The following is a 24,726-nucleotide window of genomic DNA, read 5'->3' as shown; positions in this document are numbered from 1 at the left end:
TGTTTGAGGATGTTTTTTGTTCCGAGTGCAGCTCAGAAGTAGGAAGCTGCTGCTGTTCAGCTTCCTAAAATCATGCCAGACAGTGTTTTCACGGTTTACCAAAAGATGGGAAGATATCAAACAAAAAAATACACCCAGAGACTTCTAGTGGGAAAATAGATTTTGCTTTTCTCAAAACAATTTAGAAAATAGATCAAATCTGCAGGGATTTGGCCAAATTTTATACAATCTAATTGCACTGTCCTCAACAATTTTACATGGCTGATCATTGTTTTCTGGGAATTTCATTGGCTCACAGCCACATTTATTACATAATTAAATAATATAACATTATTAAATGGTGATTCATGATTGGATATGTTTTTTGCCGATACATCTTTTTCCTCTGAGGACAGAAGTCTATTTTGAAAAGCCTGTCTGCATGTAAGGAGTTGATATTATGAGTTGTTACGAATAATTCAGGATGCATTCGTGTCTTTAACTCCCTGGAGGTGATCTGTGAGGAGACAAGAGGCCTTAACTGAAGTGCCCTCGAGCAAAACAAAAGAACCCCTCGTTCCTCCGGCGCTGCTCTTCACTTAGCGAGGCCAGAACTTTGACCTCTGTCTCTTGGAGAAAAGGTACGAGGAGTTTACGGCGCCATGAGTGTCTCTAATGTGCTGCGAGACAAGGCCTCACTTTCAGATTAATCATCAAAAATGTAGCCGGCCCCTGTGCTTTATTCAAGATTCATCACACTCTTAATTACCAGACTCCATGTAAAAATGAATCCAAATATAATTAAAACATTAATCTTGGCGGCGTTTCCCCGCTGCAGTCTATCAGGGATAGACGGCACCATCTATGGATGTGGTGATTACTCAGGCGGGATTATCTGGAGCAACAGCTCAATCAGGGCGCACGCACAAAAAACCTTGAAATGATTGCGTTGCGGTACTTCATTCTTCTTTCTGGCGTCATAAAAGCCCTTACTGGACTAAATATTATAAGTACTCATTGAGCAATAAACAGCCCAGGGTTCACAAAGCTGACGGCTGTGAGTTAAGAGACGACGTAGCGAGCGGATCGGCAGTTCACAAGCTAACTTTTAGAGTAATAAAACCTGAAATCATCATCAGATGAGAGCTGATTGGCTCTCATATTGCATCTTGGCAGATAGAAATTGAATAGAAGTAAAGCGGACATAAAATGTATTTGACCAGTGCAAAAAGAGGTGATGGTTGTCTGTATCTGTGGTGACAACGTATGTCAATGACGGCGTAAAGTGTTGCTAAGTCGCTAGCATAAGCATCCGCTAGCATAAAGGTCTGCTACAGCACAAGCACCCGCGAATACTAGCACCTCTAGCACAACCTCGCGTTAGCACAAGCAAGGTTATAACACAAGCTTCAGCTAGCACAAGCCCCCGCTAGAGAACAAGAATCCGCTAGAACAAATAACCGCTAGCGCAAGCGGCCGCTAGCACGGAGCAATTTGAAGCGCTTTACATTACATTTTAAAAGAAAAAGAGCAAAAGAAACAAAAAATAAGAAGGTAGTTTGAATCGAATTCAAATCTGTCATTTGAGAGCCAACAGACTGGAAAATAAAAAACAAGATAAAAGTAGAATAAGCTGGACTCATCCACCTCTAAAAGGGAGGTGGATGTGTCCAGCTAACGGAGATTAGCTAACGAATATCAGTTAACAGAGATTGGCGCCTCTCCAGCTAACGAAGATTAACGGCTCTCTGGTCTTCATACAACCTTGTTCAAGATGGATCTATGCCCATAATTATATATATATATATATATATATATATATATATATATATATATATATATATATATATATATATTGTTTCGAATGCTGGATGAGAACATATCTGTGTGAGAGAATCTCTCCGTAAAAAAAATGCATTCTTGAAATGTGTGTGTCGCTCTTCCAGAAGCGTTTATTTCCCCCCGTGTGTGTCTGTAAATACACACACACCACTGAATCTGTGCTGAGACGCCGGCCCCCTCCTTCGCAGCATCCGCAATTGACTTCAATTGAATCAAGCCGGCGTGATGTGTTGTTCAAACTTCTCCGGCCTGACAAAGCACGCCTCTCGAATGACAAATAGAGCCGCTGAAAACATCTAATTTGTGAGGCTGTGCTGGCTCCCCAATTGAAAAGCAATCAATACGCCCATTAGCTCGGCTGCCATTAGCTCGGCTGCCATTAGCCTCCCAACATGCGAGCGCTCTCCAAAAACGCCCTCGGAGCACAAATCGTTCGTGGCAAAATGTTTCGCAGGGAAACCGGTTCCTCCTGTGGCTGCAGGCGACTTATTGACGGCGGGGCGTATGGATTCATCCTCAATCAGACGGTGTTGTTACCTCCGGTTCTCAGATACATCAGGACACGAGCTAAATGCTGGATGCTTTCACATGTGTGTCCCTTCAAAGTGTGACTTTTTAAACATGTTTTAGGGCGTGTAGAAGAATTACACAGAAGAAAATGTGGCGGAAGAAATCCAGTATCCAGATTTCTGCAGAGGATTTGATGAATGAAATGATCAGGATGAACAGAACTATTGATAGCTGATAACGCTAATAAATAAAGTTTTGATTGAATAAATCACACTTTTTAGCTTCGAGCACCCCAAGCAAAGCAAATGATTTTTTTAAAAGTGTAGTTTCCTACAGGATCTGCGGAACCACAACATTGATTACCTTTATTTAAATTGCTGAAATACAGTAAAGCATTGTGGGAAGAGTTATATCCGAACAGAACAAATTAAACTTACTGTTAAGATTATGTATATAAACACCGTAACCTCAAAAACTTCGCTTTTTTTAATTTTCAAACGTGTCACACGTCTTAAGGAGAAGTTTATGCAAATGTAATACCCAGCATGCCCCAATCAGAGCAGGTTTAGGCATGAAGCTTAAAAGTTTTCCATTTTTTAACCGAACAACAGTTTTTTTTTTACTAAAATCTTTGGTAACAGGCCAAAAAAAAGGAATAATCATAAATATAATATTTACAGAACCGAGTGAGTGATACATTTTTAAATTGAAAGTTTATTTGTTTTATTCATGACAACCGAGCAATCTTAATTATTATTATGCTTTTTTCTGTTTTACCTACAGTGGGTCCTAAAATGGCGTCCTAGTAAAAAGATATACCTCAAGTCATCAGGCGAGAAAAAATAACACAAATAAATTGATGATTGTCCAATCGTGTGATAATGAGTCGCATGTTGACGTGTTGCTAAGCTAACGTCTCCTGCTGCGTCCGGGCTCTGACTCTCAAAGATACTCTCCAGTTTGTGCCCTAAACACGAGAGCAGATTATTAATCCTGTCACTTAGCGCAGCGCGGGAATCCTTCACATCTAATTAGCGTCAGTGTTTGTTTTTCCAGAGGAGCGCGGTCGGTGCACGACATGATGAACCTGCGTCTTCGTGCTAATGGAGTGATTTGCTCTCCGGCCCCGTCTCATTACTGCGCCGGGTAAACAGATAAATAGCTCCTCCTCTTCCTCTCCCTCTATTCTTTTTTTGTTGTGCTCACTCAAGCGATTTCACTTCCACAACTTCAATATTTTTTTTTTTTACAGTTTTTTCTTTCTTTTTTACGAGAGCATTGTCCTCGCGCCCTCTGCCGAAAGTGATGTCCTGGGACTTTTTTTAACGAGCCCATTCCCATTTTGTTTTTTTTATATGTGTTGCATTTTAATTTTATTTTACCCCCTCTAGATTCTGCCAAGTGATCTCATTGGTCACCTTGTAAAACGCGTCGCTCCCACTCGCACGATGCTGCATGGGGGGAGTCGGCGACAGCTGCTGCTCAGTCGCACTTCCTGTTTTCAGAGTTGTGTCCGTCCTCGTGTTGCTGGAGCTCAGAGAGCAACCAGACTGACCGTCAATCTGGACGGAAACGAGATGCACGGGCGCTAATGTCGAGAGAGTCTGTTACGCCGATGAGGTCGTTAACGGATGAGAAGAAGATTCTGTCCAACCGCATTCATCTACTGGATATATATTACATTTACATGACGAAAAAAAAATCACGAGTCAAAAAAAAACACTATGTCCAACTGCATATATCAACTAAATATATGTTACATTTACATGCCGAAAAAAAATTCACTTGCCAAAAAAAAAAAAAAAAATATGTCCATCTGCATGCATTAAATATAGCTATGTTATATTTACATGACGATATTCCTTACATATTCTTTACAGTGAAGTCTCTGTGGCGTAATTGGTTAGCGCATTCGGCTGTTAACCAAAAGGTTGGTGGTTCAAGCCCACCCAGGGACTAAATACTATGTCCAACCAACTTCCACAACTATATCTACATTTACATGACAATAAAAAAAAAAATTGCTCGCCAAAAAAAATATGTCTAACTGCATTTATCAACTATATGTTACGTTTATATGACACAAAAAAAAAACCTCCACCTAGTCTTTATGAAGAAGTCTCTGTGGCGTAATTGGTTAGCGCATTCGGCTGTTAACCGAAAGGTTGGTGGTTCAAGCCCACCCAGGGACTGAAGACTCTGTCCAACTGCATTTTACATGACGGGAAAAAAATTCACTAGCCAAAAAAAACAAACTATGTCCAACTCCATATATTAACTATATCTATTTCACGTTTACATGACATGACGAAAAAAAAAAAACCTCCACTAAGCTTTTATGAAGAAGTCTCTGTGGCGTAATTGGTTAGCGCATTCGGCTGTTAACCGAAAGGTTGGTGGTTCAAGCCCACCCAGGGACTGAAGACTCTGTCCAACTGCATTTTACATGACGGGAAAAAAAATTCACTCGCCAAAAAAAAAAAACTATATCCAACTGCATATATCAACTAAATCTATGTTAAATTTACATGACAAAAAAAAATCACTTGTCACAAAAAAAAAAATTGCTCGCCAAAAAAAACAAACTATGTCCAACTCCATATATTAACTATATCTATGTCACGTTTACATGACATGACGAAAAAAAAAAAACCTCCACTAAGCTTTTATGAAGAAGTCTCTGTGGCGTAATTGGTTAGCGCATTCGGCTGTTAACCGAAAGGTTGGTGGTTCAAGCCCACCCAGGGACTAAATACTATGTCCAACCGCATTCATCAACTATATCTACGTTACATTTCCATGACGATAAAAAAAAAATTCACTTGCCAAAAAACTGTCTAACTGCATTTATCAACTAAATCTATGTTAAATTTACATGACAAAAAAAATCACTTGTCACAAAAAAAATTGCTCGCCAAAAAAACTATGTCTAACTGCATTTATTAACTATATCTATGTCACGTTTACATGACAAAAAAAAAAAACCTCCACAAATTCTTTAGAGTGAAGTCTTTGTGTCGTAATTGGTTAGCGCATTCGGCTGTCAACCGAAAGGTTGGTGGTTCAAGCCCACCCAGGGACTAAATACTATATCCAACCAACTTCCTCAACTACATCGACATTTACATGACAATAAAAAAAAATTCACTCGCCAAAAAAACTGTGTAACTGCATTTATCAGAAAAAAAACCTCCACTAAGCTTTTATGAAGAAGTCTCTGTGGCGTAATTGGTTAGCGCATTCGGCTGTTAACCGAAAGGTTGGTGGTTCAAGCCCACCCAGATACTGAAGACTCTGTCCAACTGGATTTTACATGACGGAAAAAAAATTCACTAGCCAAAAAAAAAAAAACATGTCCAACTGCATATATTAACTATATCTATAGCACGTTTACATGACATGACGAAAAAAAAAAAAAACCTCCACTGAGCTTTTATGAAGAAGTCTCTGTGGCGTAATTGGTTAGCGCATTCGGCTGTTAACCGAAAGGTTGGTGGTTCAAGCCCACCCAGGGACTGAAGACTCTGTCCAACTGCATTTTACATGACGGAAAAAAAATTCACGAGCCAAAAAAAAAAAAAAAAATGTTACGTTTATATGACAAAAATATATTACTTGTCAAAAAAAATGCACTCGCCAAAAAAAAAAAAAAAATATGTCCAACTTCATATATCAACTAAATCTATGTTAAATTTACATGACAAAAAAAATCACTTGTCACAAAAAAAAAAAAATTGCTCGCCAAAAAAACTATGTCTAACTGCATTTATTAACTATATCGATGTAACGTTTATCTGACAAAAAAAAAAAAAAAAACTCCACCGAGTCCTTACAAAGAAGTCTCTGTGGCGTAATTGGTTAGCGCATTCGGCTGTTAACCGAAAGGTTGGTGGTTCAAGCCCACCCAGGGACTGAAGACTCTGTCCAACTGCATTTTAAATGACGGGAAAAAAAATTCACTAGCCAAAAAAAAAAAAACTATGTCCAACTGCATATATCAATTAAATCTATGTTAAATTTACATGACAAAAAAAATCACTTGTCACAAAAAAAATTGCTCGCCAAAAAAACTATGTCTAACTGCATTTATTAACTATATCTATGTCACGTTTACATGACAAAAAAAAAAAACCTCCACAAATTCTTTAGAGTGAAGTCTTTGTGTCGTAATTGGTTAGCGCATTCGGCTGTCAACCGAAAGGTTGGTGGTTCAAGCCCACCCAGGGACTAAATACTATATCCAACCAACTTCCTCAACTACATCGACATTTACATGACAATAAAAAAAAATTCACTCGCCAAAAAAACTGTGTAACTGCATTTATCAGAAAAAAAACCTCCACTAAGCTTTTATGAAGAAGTCTCTGTGGCGTAATTGGTTAGCGCATTCGGCTGTTAACCGAAAGGTTGGTGGTTCAAGCCCACCCAGATACTGAAGACTCTGTCCAACTGGATTTTACATGACGGAAAAAAAATTCACTAGCCAAAAAAAAAAAAAAAAATGTTACGTTTATATGACAAAAATATATTACTTGTCAAAAAAAATGCACTCGCCAAAAAAAAAAAAAAAATATGTCCAACTTCATATATCAACTAAATCTATGTTAAATTTACATGACAAAAAAAATCACTTGTCACAAAAAAAAAAAAATTGCTCGCCAAAAAAACTATGTCTAACTGCATTTATTAACTATATCGATGTAACGTTTATCTGACAAAAAAAAAAAAAAAAACTCCACCGAGTCCTTACAAAGAAGTCTCTGTGGCGTAATTGGTTAGCGCATTCGGCTGTTAACCGAAAGGTTGGTGGTTCAAGCCCACCCAGGGACTGAAGACTCTGTCCAACTGCATTTTAAATGACGGGAAAAAAAATTCACTAGCCAAAAAAAAAAAAACTATGTCCAACTGCATATATCAATTAAATCTATGTTAAATTTACATGACAAAAAAAAATCACTTGTCACAAAAAAAAAAAAATTGCTCGCCAAAAAAACTATGTCTAACTGCATTTATGAACCATATCTATGTTACAATTACATTACAAAAAAAAAAAAAAACCTTCACAAATTCCTTACAGTGAAGTCTCTGTGGCGTAATTGGTTAGCGCATTCGGCTGTTAACCGAAAGGTTGGTGGTTCAAGCCCACCCAGGGACTGAAGACTCTGTCCAACTGCATTTTACATGACAGAAAAAAAAATTCACTAGCCAAAAAAAAACAACTATGTCCACCAGCATTCATCAAATGTATCTGTTACATTTACTTGACAAAAAAAAACCACCCAGGGACTAAAAACTATGTCCAACCGCATTCATCAACTATATCTACATTACATTTACATGATGAAAAAAAAAATCACGAGTCAAAAAAAAACACTATGTCCAACTGCATTCATCAAATATACCTATGTTATATTTACATGACAAAAAAAATCACTTGTCACAAAAAAAAAAAAACTGCTCGCCAAAAAAACTATGTCTAACTGCATTTATGAACCATATCTATGTTACGTTTACATGACAAAAAAAAAAAAAACTTCACAAATTCTTTACTGTAAAGTCTCTGTGGCGTAATTGGTTAGCGCATTCGGCTGTTAACCGAAAGGTTGGTGGTTCAAGCCCACCCAGGGACTAAAGACTCTGTCCAACTGCATTTTAAATGACGGGAAAAAAAATTCACTAGCCAAAAAAAAAAAAACTATGTCCAACTGCATATATCAACTAAATCTATGTTAAATTTACATGACAAAAAAAAATCACTTGTCACAAAAAAAAAAAAATTGCTCGCCAAAAAAACTATGTCTAACTGCATTTATGAACCATATCTATGTTACGATTACATGACAAAAAAAAAAAAAACCTCCACAAATTCTTTAGAGTGAAGTCTCTGTGGCGTAATTGGTTAGCGCATTCGGCTGTTAACCGAAAGGTTGGTGGTTCAAGCCCACCCAGGGACTGAAGACTCTGTCCAACTGCATTTTACATGACGGGAAAAAAAATTCACTCGCCAAAAAAAAAAAAACTATGTCCAACTGCATATATCAACTAAATCTATGTTAAATTTACATGACAAAAAAAAATCACTTGTCACAAAAAAAAAATTGCTCGCCAAAAAAACTATGTCCAACTGCATTTATGAACCATATCTATGTTACGATTACATGACAAAAAAAAAAAAAACCTCCACAAATTCTTTAGAGTGAAGTCTCTGTGGCGTAATTGGTTAGCGCATTCGGCTGTTAACCGAAAGGTTGGTCGTTCAAGCCCACCCACTGAAGACTCTGTCCAACTGCATTTTACATGACGGAAAAATAAATTCACTCGCCAAAAAAAAAAAACTATGTCCACCAGCATTCATCAAATGTATCTGTTACATTTACTTGACAAAAAAAACCCACCCAGGGACTAAATACTATGTCCAACCGCATTCATCAACTATATCTACGTTACATTTCCATGACGATAAAAAAAAAATTCACTCACCAAAAAACTGTCTAACTGCATTTATCAACTAAATCTATGTTAAATTTACATGACAAAAAAAATCACTTGTCACAAAAAAAAATTGCTCGCCAAAAAAACTATGTCTAACAGCATTTATTAACTATATCTATGTCAAGTTTACATGACAAAAAAAAAAAAACCTACACAAATTCCTTAGAGTGAAGTCTCTGTGGCGTAATTGGTTAGCGCATTCGGCTGTTAACCGAGAGGTTGGTGGTTCAAGCCCACCCAGGGACTGAAGACTCTGTCCAACTGCATTTTACATGAGGGAAAAAAAAATTCACGAGCCAAAAAAAAAAAAATGTTACGTTTATATGACAAAAAAATATTACTTGTCAAAAAAAAAAAAAAACTCCACCGAGTCCTTACAAAGAAGTCTCTGTGGCGTAATTGGTTAGCGCATTTGGCTGTTAACCGAAAGGTTGGTGGTTCAAGCCCACCCAGGGACGGAAGACTATGTCCAACTGCATTTTACATGACGGGAAAAAAAAATCACTAGCCAAAAAAAAAAAAACTATGTCCAACTGCATATATCAACTAAATCTATGTTAAATTTACATGACAAAAAAAAATCACTTGTCACAAAAAAAAAATTGCTCGCCAAAAAAACTATGTCCAACTGCATTTATGAACCATATCTATGTTACGATTACATGACAAAAAAAAAAAAAACCTTCACAAATTCCTTACAAAGAAGTCTCTGTGGCGTAATTGGTTAGCGCATTCGGCTGTTAACCGAAAGGTTGGTGGTTCAAGCCCACCCAGGGACTGAAGACTCTGTCCAACTGCATTTTACATGACAGAAAAATAAATTCACTAGCCAAAAAAAACAACTATGTCCACCAGCATTCATCAAACGTATCTGTTACATTTACTTGACAAAAAAACCCACCCAGGGACTAAAAACTATGTCCAACCGCATTCATCAACTATATCTACGTTACATTTCCATGACGATAAAAAAAAATTCACTCGCCAAAAAACTATGTCTAACTGCATTTATCAACTAAATCTATGTTAAATTTACATGACAAAAAAAATCACTTGTCACAAAAAAAAAAAATTGCTCGCCAAAAAAACTATGTCTAACAGCATTTATTAACTATATCTGTCACGTTTACATGACAAAAAAAACAACCTCCACGAATTCTTTAGAGTGAAGTCTCTGTGGCGTAATTGGTTAGTGCATTCGGCTGTTAACCGAAAGGTTGGTGGTTCAAGCCCACCCAGGGACTGAAGACTCTATCCGACTGCATTTTACATGACCGAAAAATAAATTCACTAGCCAAAAAAAACAACTATGTCCACCAGCATTCATCAAACGTATCTGTTACATTTACTTGACAAAAAAACCCACCCAGGGACTAAAAACTATGTCCAACCGCATTCATCAACTATATCTACGTTACATTTCCATGACGATAAAAAAAAATTCACTCGCCAAAAAACTATGTCTAACTGCATTTATCAACTAAATCTATGTTAAATTTACATGACAAAAAAAATCACTTGTCACAAAAAAAAAAAATTGCTCGCCAAAAAAACTATGTCTAACAGCATTTATTAACTATATCTGTCACGTTTACATGACAAAAAAAACAACCTCCACGAATTCTTTAGAGTGAAGTCTCTGTGGCGTAATTGGTTAGCGCATTCGGCTGTTAACCGAAAGGTTGGTGGTTCAAGCCCACCCAGGGACTGAAGACTCTGTCCAACTGCATTTCACATGACGGGATTCACTAGCCAAAAAAAAAAAACTATGTCCACCAGCATTCATCAAATGTATCTATGTTACATTTACTTGACAAAAAAAACCACCCAGGGACTAAAAACTATGTCCAACCGCATTCATCAACTATATCTACGTTACATTTACATGATGAAAAAAAAAATCACGAGTCAAAAAAAACCACTATGTCCAACTGCATTCATCAAATATATCTATGTTATATTTACATGACAAAAAAAATCACTTGTCACAAAAAAAAATTGCTCGCCAAAAAAACTATGTCTAACAGCATTTATTAACTATATCTATGTCAAGTTTACATGACAAAAAAAAAAAAACTCCACAAATTCCTTAGAGTGAAGTCTCTGTGGCGTAATTGGTTAGCGCATTCGGCTGTTAACCGAAAGGTTGGTGGTTCAAGCCCACCCAGGGACTGAAGACTCTGTCCAACTGCATTTTACATGACGGGAAAAAAAATTCACTCGCCAAAAAAAAAAAACTATATCCAACTGCATATATCAACTAAATCTATGTTAAATTTACATGACAAAAAAAAATCACTTGTCACAAAAAAAAAAATTGCTCGCCAAAAAAACTATGTCCAACTGCATTTATGAACCATATCTATGTTACGATTACATGACAAAAAAAAAAACCTTCACAAATTCTTTACTGTAAAGTCTCTGTGGCGTAATTGGTTAGCGCTTTCGGCTGTTAACCGAAAGGTTGGTGGTTCAAGCCCACCCAGGGACTAAAGACTCTGTCCAACTGCATTTTAAATGACGGGAAAAAAAATTCGCTAGCCAAAAAAAAAAAAAATATGTCCAACTGCATATATCAACTAAATATATGTTAAATTTACATGTCAAAAAAAAATTACTTGTCACAAAAAAAAAAAAATTGCTCGCCAAAAAAACTATGTCTAACTGCATTTATTAACTATATTTATGTCACGTTTACATGACAAAAAAAAAAAAAAACTCCACAAATTCTTTACAGTGAAGTCTCTGTGGCGTAATCGGTTAGCGCATTCGGCTGTTAACCGAAAGGTTGGTGGTTCAAGCCCACCCAGGGACTGAATACTCTGTCCAACTGCATTTTACATGACGGGAAAAAAAATTCACTAGCCAAGAAAAAAAACTATGTCCACCAGCATTCATCAAATGTATCTGTTACATTTACTTGACAAAAAAAACCCACCCAGGGACTAAATACTATGTCCAACCGCATTCATCAACTATATCTACGTTACATTTCCATGACGATAAAAAAAAAATTCACTCGCCAAAAAACTGTCTAACTGCATTTATCAACTAAATCTATGTTAAATTTACATGACAAAAAAAATCACTTGTCACAAAAAAAAAAAATTGCTCGCCAAAAAAACTATGTCTAACTGCATTTATTAACTATATCTGTCACGTTTACATGACAAAAAAAAAAAACCTGCACAAATTCTTTAGAGTGAAGTCTCTGTGGCGTAATTGGTTAGCGCATTCGGCTGTTAACCGAAAGGTTGGTGGTTCAAGCCCACCCAGGGACTGAAGACTCTGTCCAACTGCATTTTACATGACGGAAAAATAAATTCACTAGCCAAAAAAAAAAAACTATGTCCACCAGCATTCATCAAATGTATCTGTTACATTTACTTGACAAAAAAAACCCACCCAGGGACTAAATACTATGTCCAACCGCATTCATCAACTATATCTACGTTACATTTCCATGAAGATAAAAAAAAAATTCACTCGCCAAAAAACTGTCTAACTGCATTTATCAACTAAATCTATGTTAAATTTACATGACAAAAAAAATCACTTGTTACAAAAAAAAAAAATTGCTCGCCAAAAAAACTATGTCTAACTGCATTTATTAACTATATCGATGTAACGTTTATCTGACAAAAAAAAAAAAAAAACTCCACCGAGTCCTTACAAAGAAGTCTCTGTGGCGTAATTGGTTAGCGCATTCGGCTGTTAACCGAAAGGTTGGTGGTTCAAGCCCACCCAGGGACTGAAGACTCTGTCCAACTGCATTTTAAATGACGGGAAAAAAAATTCACTAGCCAAAAAAAAAAAAACTATGTCCAACTGCATATATCAATTAAATCTATGTTAAATTTACATGACAAAAAAAAATCACTTGTCACAAAAAAAAAAAAATTGCTCGCCAAAAAAACTATGTCTAACTGCATTTATGAACCATATCTATGTTACAATTACATTACAAAAAAAAAAAAAAACCTTCACAAATTCCTTACAGTGAAGTCTCTGTGGCGTAATTGGTTAGCGCATTCGGCTGTTAACCGAAAGGTTGGTGGTTCAAGCCCACCCAGGGACTGAAGACTCTGTCCAACTGCATTTTACATGACAGAAAAAAAAATTCACTAGCCAAAAAAAAACAACTATGTCCACCAGCATTCATCAAATGTATCTGTTACATTTACTTGACAAAAAAAAACCACCCAGGGACTAAAAACTATGTCCAACCGCATTCATCAACTATATCTACATTACATTTACATGATGAAAAAAAAAATCACGAGTCAAAAAAAAACACTATGTCCAACTGCATTCATCAAATATATCTATGTTATATTTACATGACAAAAAAAATCACTTGTCACAAAAAAAAAAAAACTGCTCGCCAAAAAAACTATGTCTAACTGCATTTATGAACCATATCTATGTTACGTTTACATGACAAAAAAAAAAAAAACTTCACAAATTCTTTACTGTAAAGTCTCTGTGGCGTAATTGGTTAGCGCATTCGGCTGTTAACCGAAAGGTTGGTGGTTCAAGCCCACCCAGGGACTAAAGACTCTGTCCAACTGCATTTTAAATGACGGGAAAAAAAATTCACTAGCCAAAAAAAAAAAAACTATGTCCAACTGCATATATCAACTAAATCTATGTTAAATTTACATGACAAAAAAAAATCACCTGTCACAAAAAAAAAAAAATTGCTCGCCAAAAAAACTATGTCTAACTGCATTTATGAACCATATCTATGTTACGATTACATGACAAAAAAAAAAAAAACCTCCACAAATTCTTTAGAGTGAAGTCTCTGTGGCGTAATTGGTTAGCGCATTCGGCTGTTAACCGAAAGGTTGGTGGTTCAAGCCCACCCAGGGACTGAAGACTCTGTCCAACTGCATTTTACATGACGGGAAAAAAAATTCACTCGCCAAAAAAAAAAAAACTATGTCCAACTGCATATATCAACTAAATCTATGTTAAATTTACATGACAAAAAAAAATCACTTGTCACAAAAAAAAAATTGCTCGCCAAAAAAACTATGTCCAACTGCATTTATGAACCATATCTATGTTACGATTACATGACAAAAAAAAAAAAAACCTCCACAAATTCTTTAGAGTGAAGTCTCTGTGGCGTAATTGGTTAGCGCATTCGGCTGTTAACCGAAAGGTTGGTCGTTCAAGCCCACCCACTGAAGACTCTGTCCAACTGCATTTTACATGACGGAAAAATAAATTCACTCGCCAAAAAAAAAAAACTATGTCCACCAGCATTCATCAAATGTATCTGTTACATTTACTTGACAAAAAAAACCCACCCAGGGACTAAATACTATGTCCAACCGCATTCATCAACTATATCTACGTTACATTTCCATGACGATAAAAAAAAAATTCACTCACCAAAAAACTGTCTAACTGCATTTATCAACTAAATCTATGTTAAATTTACATGACAAAAAAAATCACTTGTCACAAAAAAAAATTGCTCGCCAAAAAAACTATGTCTAACAGCATTTATTAACTATATCTATGTCAAGTTTACATGACAAAAAAAAAAAAACCTACACAAATTCCTTAGAGTGAAGTCTCTGTGGCGTAATTGGTTAGCGCATTCGGCTGTTAACCGAGAGGTTGGTGGTTCAAGCCCACCCAGGGACTGAAGACTCTGTCCAACTGCATTTTACATGACGGAAAAATAAATTCACTAGCCAAAAAAAAAAAACTATGTCCACCAGCATTCATCAAATGTATCTGTTACATTTACTTGACAAAAAAACCCACCCAGGGACTAAATACTATGTCCAACCGCATTCATCAACTATATCTACGTTACATTTCCATGAAGATAAAAAAAAAATTCACTCGCCAAAAAACTGTCTAACTGCATTTATCAACTAAATCTATGTTAAATTTACATGACAAAAAAAATCACTTGTTACAAAAAAAAAAAATTGCTCGCCAAAAAAACTATGTCCAACTGCATTTATTAACTATATCTATGTCACGTTTACATGACAAAAAAAAAAAACCTCCACAAATTCTTTAGGGTGAAGTCTCTGTGGCGTAATTGGTTAGCGCATTCGGCTGTTAACCGAAAGGTTGGTGGTTCAAGCCCACCCAGAGACTGAAGACTCTGTCCAACTGCATTTTACATGATGGAAAAAAAAATTCACTAGCCGAAAAGTGTGTTACATATATAACAAAACATATGGTGGTTTACTTGACAAAAAAACCCACCCAGGCACTAAAAACTATGTCTAACTGCACCTCTATATATATATATGTCACGTTTACATGACCAAAAAAAAAAAAAACTCCACCGAGACTTTCTGAAGAAGTCTCTGTGGCGTAATTGGTTAGCGCATTCGGCTGTTAACCGAAAGGTTGGTGGTTCAAGCCCACCCAGGGACTGAAGAGTCTGTCCAACTGCATTTTACATGACAGAAAAAAAAAATCACTCACTAAAAAAAAAAAACTATGTCCACCAGCATTCATCAAATGTATTTATGTTACATTTACTAGACGAAAAAAAAAATTCACTCGCCAAAAAAACTGTCCAACTGCATTCTTCAACTATATCCATGTTACATTTACATTTTCATACAGATGGTTTCAACAGAGCCTCCACCCAGTAGCCACAAACCTCCTCCGGTCGCCACATCCGACCGCCGGCCCCCTTCATGAATAAATGAACCTGCAGCTGCTGACTCGCGCTGCCCAGAGATTTAGCTCGAGCCGGGACTCGGGCGCTCGGCATGCTAATGTCCCCCCGTATGGATTAGAGTGCTGACTAATTCATGCGGGAGGAGGTAATTTATCGGGCTTTCATAGAGGTCTCCAATGGGAGATAAATGCTGTCTGTCCGGGACCTCTGAGGGATTCATCAAGCGGCGGCTAAATTGACTCCGACGGGGCCTCGGACGGGCGAGCGCCGGCCGCCGGCCGCCACCAAACCTTCATCCAGCCCCGCGGTAACGACAATGGAGATTTGATACGTGAATATATATGTATATATATCATTTATCTGGGAAAAAAGTCCTTTTTCTGGATCGCAACAGAGGTCAGAGGTCACGACACCCTGTCAGAATACTGTATATGAGGCTTTCTGATGTGACCTGTCGGTGGCCGTGCAGAGATAAAGGAGCGAGATGAGCGATCCCTGAGGGGGAAGCTGTGCAGTTTGGGTATTTGTTTTCTTATTCATGGTGATTTATGATTTATAGAAACACTCTGACAGTGACAAGGTCATGCAGTGTCGTGGGTTCAACTTCGAGCCGAGGGATGAATTGACTATTGAGTAGATACCACAGTCACACTGTGAATATACTGTGTGTATATACATTGATACACACACGCTGGTATTACATCATAGTGGAGACATTTGACCAGTTAAACCCCTTCGGGGTCTTAAGCCTTTTTCTCAATTTTACATAATTTCTTACTTGCATGTGTGAGATATGCCCATGTGTTGCATCAAAAATGGCAGAACAATCTCAGCTCTCTATATAATGAGGCACTTTTGTCAAAAGGCACAAGTGTAAAGCGATAATATGGCCTGATAGCTGGAAAAATTGACGTTCAATTTTTGAAATTCTTCATATAAAACATAGCTTTAGTTATATGGAAATTGGTTTACCAAAGGTCTTGGGTTCACAAAAGCAATGAAATATATGAATAAAATGGTAAATACATGTAAATAAATGTCTAATACCAAATTGTGTATGATTGTTTTTTGAGTAGAAATGTTGTCTGTCACTACTTTCATCAACATGAGAGAAGGACTGAGATAACACGGGAGAGAGGAATGACTTCATACTACAGAAGAAGCTTCATGAGCTGTGCACATGAAACATTTATATTACAACAGTTTTCAAACTACATATTTACTATATATTTGACTCAAAATATGTTTACAATGTTTACACAATTTGCATGTTTCAGTTTCGTTTTTTTAAGAACAGTTTTCAGAACAAGAACAACATATGTACTCAGTATGTATGTGTGTACTATGTACTTTGTATGTATCTGTGTACTATGTACTTTGTATGTATGTGTGTACTATGTATGTATGCATGTACTATGTACTTTGTATGTATGTGTGTACTATGTACTCTGTATGTTTGTGTGTACTGTGTACTCTGTATGTATGTGTGTACTATGTACTCTGTATGTATGTGTGTACTGTGTACTCTGTATGTATGTGTGTACTATGTACTCTGTATGTATGTGTGTACTGTGTACTCTGTATGTATGTGTGTACTTGTGAACTTATCTTCATAAAAAAAAATAAGTTTTTGTCTCTTAAATTTTCATTCATTTTGACATATATGTTAGAAATAAATTTAAAAAAAGTGTGTCTTTTCAGACAATAACAAAGTAAATACAAATAAATCAATAATAATAAATAAAGAAATAGACAAAATTTAAGAAAAATACAAGAGAAAATGTCACCACTTGCGGCTAAAACCCCTCTGGCACTTCTTCAGTGATCTTTTGCATGTAAATCCTTACAGACACACACACACACACACACACACATTCCTGCACATAAACCACAAATCCCACCCACGACTACTCTCCCCATCCTCTGAATGTGTAATATAAGCCATCAGATTGTTCCACGCTCGGTCAGTTTTGTTGGAGTGTTGACTGCATCTCGTTCCTAAGCCCACGCTCAGCGCCGCGGCTAATTGAGGAAATAAGTCGCGGCTAAAAACATGAACACTTTAAACCCCTTCTTTTCATAAAAATGAGCCTCATGAGTGCAGAAATACAAGAACACGCACGAGCCGGGTTTTGAAACCTGATTCCGTCCCATTTGTGGTTGGACAGCGCGTCCGTCTTTAAGCTGATTGCCGGCGTTTCCTCGGCTGCAAACTCGCCCCGTAAAGCTGCTTGATTGCCAACCGACTCCTTCCGCCTCGTCGGAGGGACGGGAGGGGGGGAAGCTTGCGTTCGCGGGCGCACGCTCGCCGCTTTATTTGGTTTTTAAGTGCCGAAGATGGAGACGAGGTGCCTGAAAACAGCATATTAAAAGCGTGGGCGTCGCTCCCCCTTCGGGGATTGTTCCAGACGTCTTCTTTGTTGGATTGTGCGGTGGAGGAAAATACGCAGATGAGTCTGCAACAAAGCGGGGCTCATTAGGGCTGGAGAAGCTGTTTATTTATGAATTTGGATTACCCTCCTCGCTAAGCCGCTGATACTTTAATTAACTTCATCAGTCACCGCGATAATGCACAATCTATCACGTCTCCCTGTTTGCTTGTTGTCTCCTTGCGGGTCGGCCGGTCGTTGTTTCGCTTGTGCGACCTCTTTCTTGTAAAAAAAAACATGGCCGCCGCAGAGAAGAGAGGAAAAAGAGAAGGAGCGCTCCGTCTGGGCTGCATTGCCACGGGGAGGACGCTCATTTGGTTTTCGCACACTTCGCATTGGAACATCTTATTTCCTGAAAGTTTGTTCGAAATCCATTTTCCAGATGCCCCACGGCTCGTTTCGTTGCCTTTTTCGCGAGGAACATTTCCAATTTCTGTTACCTCGGGATTATTACCAGCCTTTGGGCCTCTCCGAGCGGCCTCAGTGTAACCAGGGGAGGGGAGATAATTCCATTTTCCACATAAACACTGGCCCATTTCAGTCAGTTATCCAGATGGAAAAGTCATATTCGAGGGAACTCGGGGTAATCCGAGAACCATAAAAACGACTTTGCCCACAGTAACAGGGAAAAGCCCAAACTTCAAGCGGCTGCATCGGAGGTTTCAGAACACGATTATCTCTCTTTTCATTGCAACAATCTGTACCGCAATGCACCTTTTTGACACTGGCTTATTCTGATATACGTTTTATTGGGTTTGATACTCCCGTTGTGTGTTTTTATTGTCTTTCCCCACCTGCTCGATTGTGTTGTTTCTACTGTAGCGAACACCTGCTCGGCCCCCAGAGGGGCCGATAGAGCCTCATCCAATCGATGCAGCTGCGCCCCGCCACCGGTTTCATACGTGACCGCTGCAAGCCAGATGTTGTGTACGCGGGTCAGTTGATTGTGCGGCGAGATGACGATCCGAGCAGGAAACAGGAAAGTTCCCAAAAAAAAAAGGCTCTGAGGTTTTTTGACCATATCTGCCAATATCTTCCCCGTCGAAAAAGATGGAGTACCTTGCAGCAGTCTTGGGTTTAATGGTTTGATCAGGATGCTGCCGGAGATGATGAGCACCAGCAGATGATTCGGCATCCCTCTGAATCCAGTAAACATCTATTTACTGAAGATGGTTTCGATGGTTCCCACTCAGTAGGCGGCCTCGAGGTCAAGAGTGCTCGTAAAAGACGATCACAAACCTCTTTGACTCAGCTGGAGACCGTGACTACGTACGTGTGCATCCCTAGAAAAGAGAAAGTAATAAAAGGAGTGTTTTCATTTATACGTGAGATAACATACGTGAAAGGCTTCTAAAAGCCCTTTCAAAATTAAATGACCTCCCAAAGGATCTCTTCAGATTGAATCAGGTGTTCCAGCTTGGATCGGGATGATTATTAGAAGTAAATAAAGCTCCACAAATCCAGATACTGCAAGTCCAAGTGACATTTTCACATTTGTTGTCCATGTGTTGCTTTAAATAACTGACTGTCGGTCCTGCTGCTGCAATCTGATGGTCAGTCTTTGATAAATTTTGCAGCAAAAGTAGCGAGAAATTTGTCTCTGTTTTTTTAATTCAACGCAAGGTCTTCAGAGGTTGCAATCTGAGTCTGGGCATCTACATTTCCGTCAGAATTAGAGGTAAAAATTTGAATTCAGCTGCTTCATTTTCCTCGGTGAGCAGAACAGCAGACGGTGCATGTAAAGAGCGACGCCAGAAAAGGAAGTGAAGAGGAGGAAAGCGGCACCTAAAGACGTCGCGCTTCTTAAAATAGCCCACACAATTTAGACGAGGCGCTCACTTAACCACACGCTTAACTACCCTTGACTGTTCACAGCCACGTAATTAACATTCTTACATATTTCTGCAGCAGATGCAGCATCCTCACAGGTCAGGCCGTCGTGTCCAGGGGGGTTTGACTTTGGGGGGAGGTTGTCGCAGGAGCTCCTGTACCTGCCGGGTGATAATAAAGGGTTTAATCTTACCTCCGGGGTAATTTATAGAGCAGTGGAGGAGGGATGGATAGATAAATCACCTGAATGAACGCGGGGACTGCAACCCGGCCTCATGCTCGGTTAGACCGCAAGAAGCTTTTCGGGAGGACAATATGGCTCCGTGAGCTAAAACAGGAGTTTTATGAGCGAGGGTTATGAGCTCAATCGGTTGGTCCGGGGAGAGGGAGGGCAGAGACAAAACATGCCTCTGCTGTTGGGAATGTGGTCGGGAAATTGCGGATGCTTTGCCTGACAAGATATTTGATAAGTTAGACGGATTCTGTAGGTCATACGCTTCATGGAAAGGTACGCTAATCGTGTATAGCGTCAAGCTAACGCTACTAAAATGAATGTTTTCAGTAACGTGGGGAGCTCTCTCGGAGTCCTTTTCGGGACATCTTGTTCATACTTCATCATATGTGATGGTTTTGACAGATTCTGTAGGTAGTAAGCTTTATAGAAAGGTGCGCTAATGGCGTGTAGCCTCAAGCTAATTGCATGTAGCCTCAAGCTAATGCTACGAAAATGTATATTTTCCTTTACATGTGGAGATCTTTCAGGGTCCTTTTTCAACATCTTGTTCATACTATATGGTTATATTTGACGGATTGTGTAGACCGCAAGCTTTATAGAAATGTATACTTATCGCGTGTAGCATCAAGCTAACGCTATGAAAATGTATATTTTCGTTTTCGTGAGGAGCTCTCTCAGAGTCCTTTTTGGACAAATCTTGTTCATACTTCATGGTTATGTTAATATTTATGGTCAAATAGTGTTTTAAGCATCAACAATTGTACTTATATGCTTTTGTAAGGCAAGGATTTGCTGGTTAATTTTTGTTGAGACTATTGTCCGCTGATCAGGGCACGTGGCATAGAAAACATAATGCTAGCTAACATTTACAAGCCTTTGGCATTCAAGAGGAATGAGGTACTTAGTTCAAGTATTAGTTTGGAAATAAATGTGCCATTGGTTGTCAAAGTTATTTCTTGGTATCATGCTTATAACGTTGACATTTTGTGATCAATTTGCAGCTTTTATCTCCTTCGTGGGCTTAACACACGCACAGAAATACACTAAAAAGTCACTCTTGACTGTACTATATCTGAAGCAGCCTGTGTTTCTCTTTCCTCTTCTTTTTCTTGCTGTTGAGTCTTTCAGCAAAACCAAAATTTCTCATCCAGCCGCGACCTTTTAAAATAAAATGTCTGTGTGGGTCTGATTGTGTATTTGAGAAGAGTTCAAACCAGCAGCGGGCGAAAAGGCCGCTGGCTGAGCGTTGGCTCCTCCCCCTCCCTGCAGGAACAACTAAATAACTCAGATGCCCGGGTCACATCGTGACACATCGCGTCGTTCATTTCACGGCGTGCCGTGCGTATAAAGCGCCGAACCCAATACGTGAGAGGCTAATTGGCACGCTGGCACGTTGTGAGGAATACTGTCGGCCGGACGGGAGCGCGCCAAATGGAGGATTTGACCTACATCAGCCGGTGACGGGGAGGTTTTCTCCTGCCAGCGGCCGCAGGTGGAGCCGAGCTGAGGATCTGACATTAATTAGGAGGAAGAGGACAGTCTCCCCGAATCTGTCACGGCCGCTCATCATCTCAGCTTTTTTTTTATCCTCTCTCTTTCTCGATCTTTCTCTCCAGGAAACATCTATCTCTTTCTCTATCGACGGTCTCCATCCACGGTGGTTTTGATTAACGGCTCAACGAGTCAGGATCTCGTAATTGAGCGACCGAGTCTTCGCCGCTCTTTCATTTTCTTCCCTCGGTTTCCCGCCAACGGAGCTCTATCTGAAGCGCGAGCACGGCTCTGAGCGCCGGCGATGCAACGTCTTCCGAGTTAGTGTCAAATTTGTAGCCAGAAATAACATCCTGGACACTTTTTTTTTTTTTTTTTTTTGCAGATTTGAGTCATCTGGCACCCGAGGAGAGATAACACAAACAGGCCGGGAGAGTTTGTTGGTGTTTATTTGTGAACTTGGCTGGCAGTGGCTCAGGCTGCACGCTCTCACCCAAGCCTTGTCTTAAAGTATAACTTCAGCCGGCCTTAACTTGCTTCACCTGACTCAGAGGCAGCGTTGGCAAACCCCAGGCCACTTCAAGCATCCTGCTGCACCTCATCCTGAGGTTTGAGTAGCTGGAAACTAGAGGAAACTTATTCCAACACGCCCACAATGCAGTTACAAGAGCTCAGAAAGTATATTAAAAACACAATAAAAACTATTTTAACAAGGTAGGCTTTAGGGGTGGGGCTTACTGTGATTGACAGGTCGCTAACCCACCAGTAGCAGACGGCGTCTCTACATCACAAAAGCCAAGATTACAAACTTGAGGCTTTAAAACATCGATCCACAAACCAACAGGTGGCGCCACGATGAATATGTCCACTCTAGTAAAGTCTATGATAAAGAGACCAACCATAGAGTCACGTCAGCAGGGGCAACCTTAGAGAGAAAGCATCTTTTGATAAAGAAATACAGTCCAGTTATGATGTAACACCATCTACCGCAACATCATCGGGAGCCGCCATTTTTGTTGAGAACATTCAGCCTCTTTAAACCTAAACCCCGCCCCCACCCCCGACAGGATGCTGGTTGGTCCAGACACGAATGCTTTACTTCCCAATGGACAAGATGGATTTGCCATGTAATATTGTGGTATTGTGATATTGTGGTGTCCTCATATAAGGATCTTGTGATATTGTGATCTTTAGATATCGCAATATTGTGAAATTGTGATCTTGTGACATCGCGATCTTGTGATATCGTGATATTGCGATTTTGTGATCTTGTGAAATCGAGATCTTGAGATATTGTAATCTTGTGATATTGTGATCTTGAGATATCGTGATCTTGAGCTATTGTGATCTTGAGATTTTGTGATATTGTGATTTTGAGATATCGTGATCTTCAGATATTGTGATCTTGAGATATTTTGATCTTGAGATATTGCGATCTTGAGATATCATGATCTTGAGATATTGTGATCTTGTGATCTTGAGATATCGTGATCTTGAGATAATGTTATCTTGAGATATCGTAATCTTGAGCTATTGCGATCTTGAGATTTTGTGATATTGTGATCTTAAGATATCGTGATCTTGTGATAATGTTATCTTGAGATATCGTGATCTTGAGATAATGTTATCTTGAGATATCATGATCTTGAGATATCGTGATTTGTGATCTTGAGATAATGTTATCTTGAGATCTTGTGATCTTGAGATGTTATCTTGAGATATTGTGATCTTGAGATATCGTGATCTTGAGATATTGTCATCTTGTGAAAATGTTATCTTGAGATATCGTGATCTTGAGATAATGTTATCTTGAGATATCGTGATCTTGAGATATCGTGATCTTGAGATAATGTCATCTTGAGATAATGTTATCTTGAGATATTGTGATCTTGAGATAATGTTATCTTGAGATAATGTTATCTTGAGATATCGTGATCTTAAGATAATGTTATCTTGAGATATCGTGATCCCGTGATCTTGCGAGAATCCAGCTGCCGTGCAGCGAGGTGCGGCCGTCTCCCTCTCACAAGACAAATGACGGCATTTGTCAAACGCTTAATATGAAAATCCTCCTGACAGCAGCATAATGGAGCCGGGTGCCAGTAAAGCACTTGACCTAACCGTGACCTACATATGTTTATCTAACAAGGCCTCTCTATATGAATTACCCCTCTTGTCAGTCAGGACCAGATGCATTATGGGTTGCACACGAGACGCCGCGGTTCAAGTATCCCGACTGTCGGGCCGTGTTTTCGCTCTCTCCTCACCGTGACCGCCGTGTTCCCTCACCTTGACCGGGCGGTCCACCCGACCGCCGGAAGAGGATTGCTTCGTGACCGCAACGATTGACTTTCGTGGCTACAAAAAAAAAAAACCCTCGGAGAGACAGAAGTGTCGGGTCACGGAACGGTCGAGCCGTTTTTTTATTTCCCGCCGCACTAAAGAAAACCCTCATATCCGACATTTTGGGAGGAAAAAAGAACAATATTGTTTGTTTTTTTTTAAGCTCTGAAGGCGAAAAGGTCAGAGGGGCAAAAGCTCATCAGACGTCGGGCATGTCTGTCCCAAATCCCCTGGTTGGAAAAGGAAACAAGCAACTGAGCAATTTCTTTTTGCTTGAAAAAATGTTGTATGTGGGCAACGCAGTGGCTCCATGTCACCTATCAGGTGAGACCCGGCCCTCCAGGCCTGCATCCAGCCCATATATATATATATAGAGAGAGAGAGAGACCAGATACGCCAACATTTCCCTCAGTAAACGCATTTCTAAAGGTGCTATTCACATGAAATGTTCACCAGATGTCGGTAACAAGCCAAGTAATCCATACATGCAAAGAAAACCAAACACATGAATTCGGAGCAATGCATGAGACTAGTTTTTCAAACAGACAGTGTCTTGAACCAACAACGGCTTTTGAGAGTATTAAATATTGTATGTGTTCAATACATTGTCCATCTGTCATTTCATTTCATTACACATAACTTAATTGTTTGGTTTTCTTTGCACGTATGGAGTACCAACATCTGGTGAAAATTTCATACCAATAGCATCTTTAGAAATGTATTTAGTGAGGGAAATTGTGACGTTTTCAATACTTATTCTACCCGCTCCACCATATATATTATATATATACTGTGTATATATATGTGCTGCATGACATGATTCTATTTCTAGATATTAATGTCTTCTTGCTTTCCCCCCAGCTGATGGAGCAGAACCATTATTACTCTTGTTTATTTCTCCACAGTCG

General features: G+C 38.9%; 30 non-coding genes across 30 annotated transcripts; all 30 read left to right on the top strand.

Annotated features, from left to right (window-relative positions):
- Positions 1-4,215: 4,215 nt before the first annotated feature.
- trnan-guu (transfer RNA asparagine (anticodon GUU)) lies at positions 4,216-4,289 on the top strand. The gene has a single exon. It is a non-coding gene; the product is annotated as a tRNA-Asn (tRNA).
- Positions 4,290-4,449: 160 nt separating this feature from the next.
- On the top strand, positions 4,450-4,523 carry trnan-guu (transfer RNA asparagine (anticodon GUU)). The gene has a single exon. It is a non-coding gene; the product is annotated as a tRNA-Asn (tRNA).
- Positions 4,524-4,677: 154 nt separating this feature from the next.
- On the top strand, positions 4,678-4,751 carry trnan-guu (transfer RNA asparagine (anticodon GUU)). Its single transcript has one exon. It is a non-coding gene; the product is annotated as a tRNA-Asn (tRNA).
- Positions 4,752-5,007: 256 nt separating this feature from the next.
- Positions 5,008-5,081, top strand: trnan-guu (transfer RNA asparagine (anticodon GUU)). The gene has a single exon. It is a non-coding gene; the product is annotated as a tRNA-Asn (tRNA).
- Positions 5,082-5,339: 258 nt separating this feature from the next.
- Positions 5,340-5,413, top strand: trnad-guc (transfer RNA aspartic acid (anticodon GUC)). The gene has a single exon. It is a non-coding gene; the product is annotated as a tRNA-Asp (tRNA).
- A 131-nt stretch (positions 5,414-5,544) lies between these two features.
- trnan-guu (transfer RNA asparagine (anticodon GUU)) lies at positions 5,545-5,618 on the top strand. Its single transcript has one exon. It is a non-coding gene; the product is annotated as a tRNA-Asn (tRNA).
- A 156-nt stretch (positions 5,619-5,774) lies between these two features.
- trnan-guu (transfer RNA asparagine (anticodon GUU)) lies at positions 5,775-5,848 on the top strand. Its single transcript has one exon. It is a non-coding gene; the product is annotated as a tRNA-Asn (tRNA).
- Positions 5,849-6,170: 322 nt separating this feature from the next.
- trnan-guu (transfer RNA asparagine (anticodon GUU)) lies at positions 6,171-6,244 on the top strand. The gene has a single exon. It is a non-coding gene; the product is annotated as a tRNA-Asn (tRNA).
- A 242-nt stretch (positions 6,245-6,486) lies between these two features.
- Positions 6,487-6,560, top strand: trnad-guc (transfer RNA aspartic acid (anticodon GUC)). The gene has a single exon. It is a non-coding gene; the product is annotated as a tRNA-Asp (tRNA).
- Positions 6,561-6,691: 131 nt separating this feature from the next.
- trnan-guu (transfer RNA asparagine (anticodon GUU)) lies at positions 6,692-6,765 on the top strand. The gene has a single exon. It is a non-coding gene; the product is annotated as a tRNA-Asn (tRNA).
- A 322-nt stretch (positions 6,766-7,087) lies between these two features.
- On the top strand, positions 7,088-7,161 carry trnan-guu (transfer RNA asparagine (anticodon GUU)). Its single transcript has one exon. It is a non-coding gene; the product is annotated as a tRNA-Asn (tRNA).
- A 251-nt stretch (positions 7,162-7,412) lies between these two features.
- On the top strand, positions 7,413-7,486 carry trnan-guu (transfer RNA asparagine (anticodon GUU)). Its single transcript has one exon. It is a non-coding gene; the product is annotated as a tRNA-Asn (tRNA).
- Positions 7,487-7,887: 401 nt separating this feature from the next.
- Positions 7,888-7,961, top strand: trnan-guu (transfer RNA asparagine (anticodon GUU)). Its single transcript has one exon. It is a non-coding gene; the product is annotated as a tRNA-Asn (tRNA).
- Positions 7,962-8,211: 250 nt separating this feature from the next.
- trnan-guu (transfer RNA asparagine (anticodon GUU)) lies at positions 8,212-8,285 on the top strand. The gene has a single exon. It is a non-coding gene; the product is annotated as a tRNA-Asn (tRNA).
- A 710-nt stretch (positions 8,286-8,995) lies between these two features.
- On the top strand, positions 8,996-9,069 carry trnan-guu (transfer RNA asparagine (anticodon GUU)). The gene has a single exon. It is a non-coding gene; the product is annotated as a tRNA-Asn (tRNA).
- Positions 9,070-9,207: 138 nt separating this feature from the next.
- On the top strand, positions 9,208-9,281 carry trnan-guu (transfer RNA asparagine (anticodon GUU)). The gene has a single exon. It is a non-coding gene; the product is annotated as a tRNA-Asn (tRNA).
- Positions 9,282-9,528: 247 nt separating this feature from the next.
- Positions 9,529-9,602, top strand: trnan-guu (transfer RNA asparagine (anticodon GUU)). Its single transcript has one exon. It is a non-coding gene; the product is annotated as a tRNA-Asn (tRNA).
- Positions 9,603-9,993: 391 nt separating this feature from the next.
- trnan-guu (transfer RNA asparagine (anticodon GUU)) lies at positions 9,994-10,067 on the top strand. Its single transcript has one exon. It is a non-coding gene; the product is annotated as a tRNA-Asn (tRNA).
- Positions 10,068-10,458: 391 nt separating this feature from the next.
- On the top strand, positions 10,459-10,532 carry trnan-guu (transfer RNA asparagine (anticodon GUU)). The gene has a single exon. It is a non-coding gene; the product is annotated as a tRNA-Asn (tRNA).
- A 390-nt stretch (positions 10,533-10,922) lies between these two features.
- trnan-guu (transfer RNA asparagine (anticodon GUU)) lies at positions 10,923-10,996 on the top strand. The gene has a single exon. It is a non-coding gene; the product is annotated as a tRNA-Asn (tRNA).
- Positions 10,997-11,240: 244 nt separating this feature from the next.
- trnan-guu (transfer RNA asparagine (anticodon GUU)) lies at positions 11,241-11,314 on the top strand. The gene has a single exon. It is a non-coding gene; the product is annotated as a tRNA-Asn (tRNA).
- A 250-nt stretch (positions 11,315-11,564) lies between these two features.
- On the top strand, positions 11,565-11,638 carry trnan-guu (transfer RNA asparagine (anticodon GUU)). Its single transcript has one exon. It is a non-coding gene; the product is annotated as a tRNA-Asn (tRNA).
- A 392-nt stretch (positions 11,639-12,030) lies between these two features.
- trnan-guu (transfer RNA asparagine (anticodon GUU)) lies at positions 12,031-12,104 on the top strand. The gene has a single exon. It is a non-coding gene; the product is annotated as a tRNA-Asn (tRNA).
- Positions 12,105-12,502: 398 nt separating this feature from the next.
- trnan-guu (transfer RNA asparagine (anticodon GUU)) lies at positions 12,503-12,576 on the top strand. Its single transcript has one exon. It is a non-coding gene; the product is annotated as a tRNA-Asn (tRNA).
- A 251-nt stretch (positions 12,577-12,827) lies between these two features.
- Positions 12,828-12,901, top strand: trnan-guu (transfer RNA asparagine (anticodon GUU)). The gene has a single exon. It is a non-coding gene; the product is annotated as a tRNA-Asn (tRNA).
- A 401-nt stretch (positions 12,902-13,302) lies between these two features.
- Positions 13,303-13,376, top strand: trnan-guu (transfer RNA asparagine (anticodon GUU)). Its single transcript has one exon. It is a non-coding gene; the product is annotated as a tRNA-Asn (tRNA).
- A 250-nt stretch (positions 13,377-13,626) lies between these two features.
- trnan-guu (transfer RNA asparagine (anticodon GUU)) lies at positions 13,627-13,700 on the top strand. Its single transcript has one exon. It is a non-coding gene; the product is annotated as a tRNA-Asn (tRNA).
- A 710-nt stretch (positions 13,701-14,410) lies between these two features.
- Positions 14,411-14,484, top strand: trnan-guu (transfer RNA asparagine (anticodon GUU)). The gene has a single exon. It is a non-coding gene; the product is annotated as a tRNA-Asn (tRNA).
- Positions 14,485-14,878: 394 nt separating this feature from the next.
- Positions 14,879-14,952, top strand: trnan-guu (transfer RNA asparagine (anticodon GUU)). Its single transcript has one exon. It is a non-coding gene; the product is annotated as a tRNA-Asn (tRNA).
- A 211-nt stretch (positions 14,953-15,163) lies between these two features.
- Positions 15,164-15,237, top strand: trnan-guu (transfer RNA asparagine (anticodon GUU)). The gene has a single exon. It is a non-coding gene; the product is annotated as a tRNA-Asn (tRNA).
- Positions 15,238-24,726: the final 9,489 nt, after the last annotated feature.

Source organism: Clinocottus analis, unplaced genomic scaffold (genome assembly GCF_023055335.1).
Source record: "Clinocottus analis isolate CAN_PGR_092001 unplaced genomic scaffold, fCliAna1.0.p SCAF_1, whole genome shotgun sequence".
Classification (NCBI taxonomy): Eukaryota; Metazoa; Chordata; class Actinopteri; order Perciformes; family Cottidae; genus Clinocottus; species Clinocottus analis.
The sequence above is the reverse complement of the archived record's forward strand: the minus strand, read 5'-3'. Positions and strand labels throughout refer to the sequence as shown.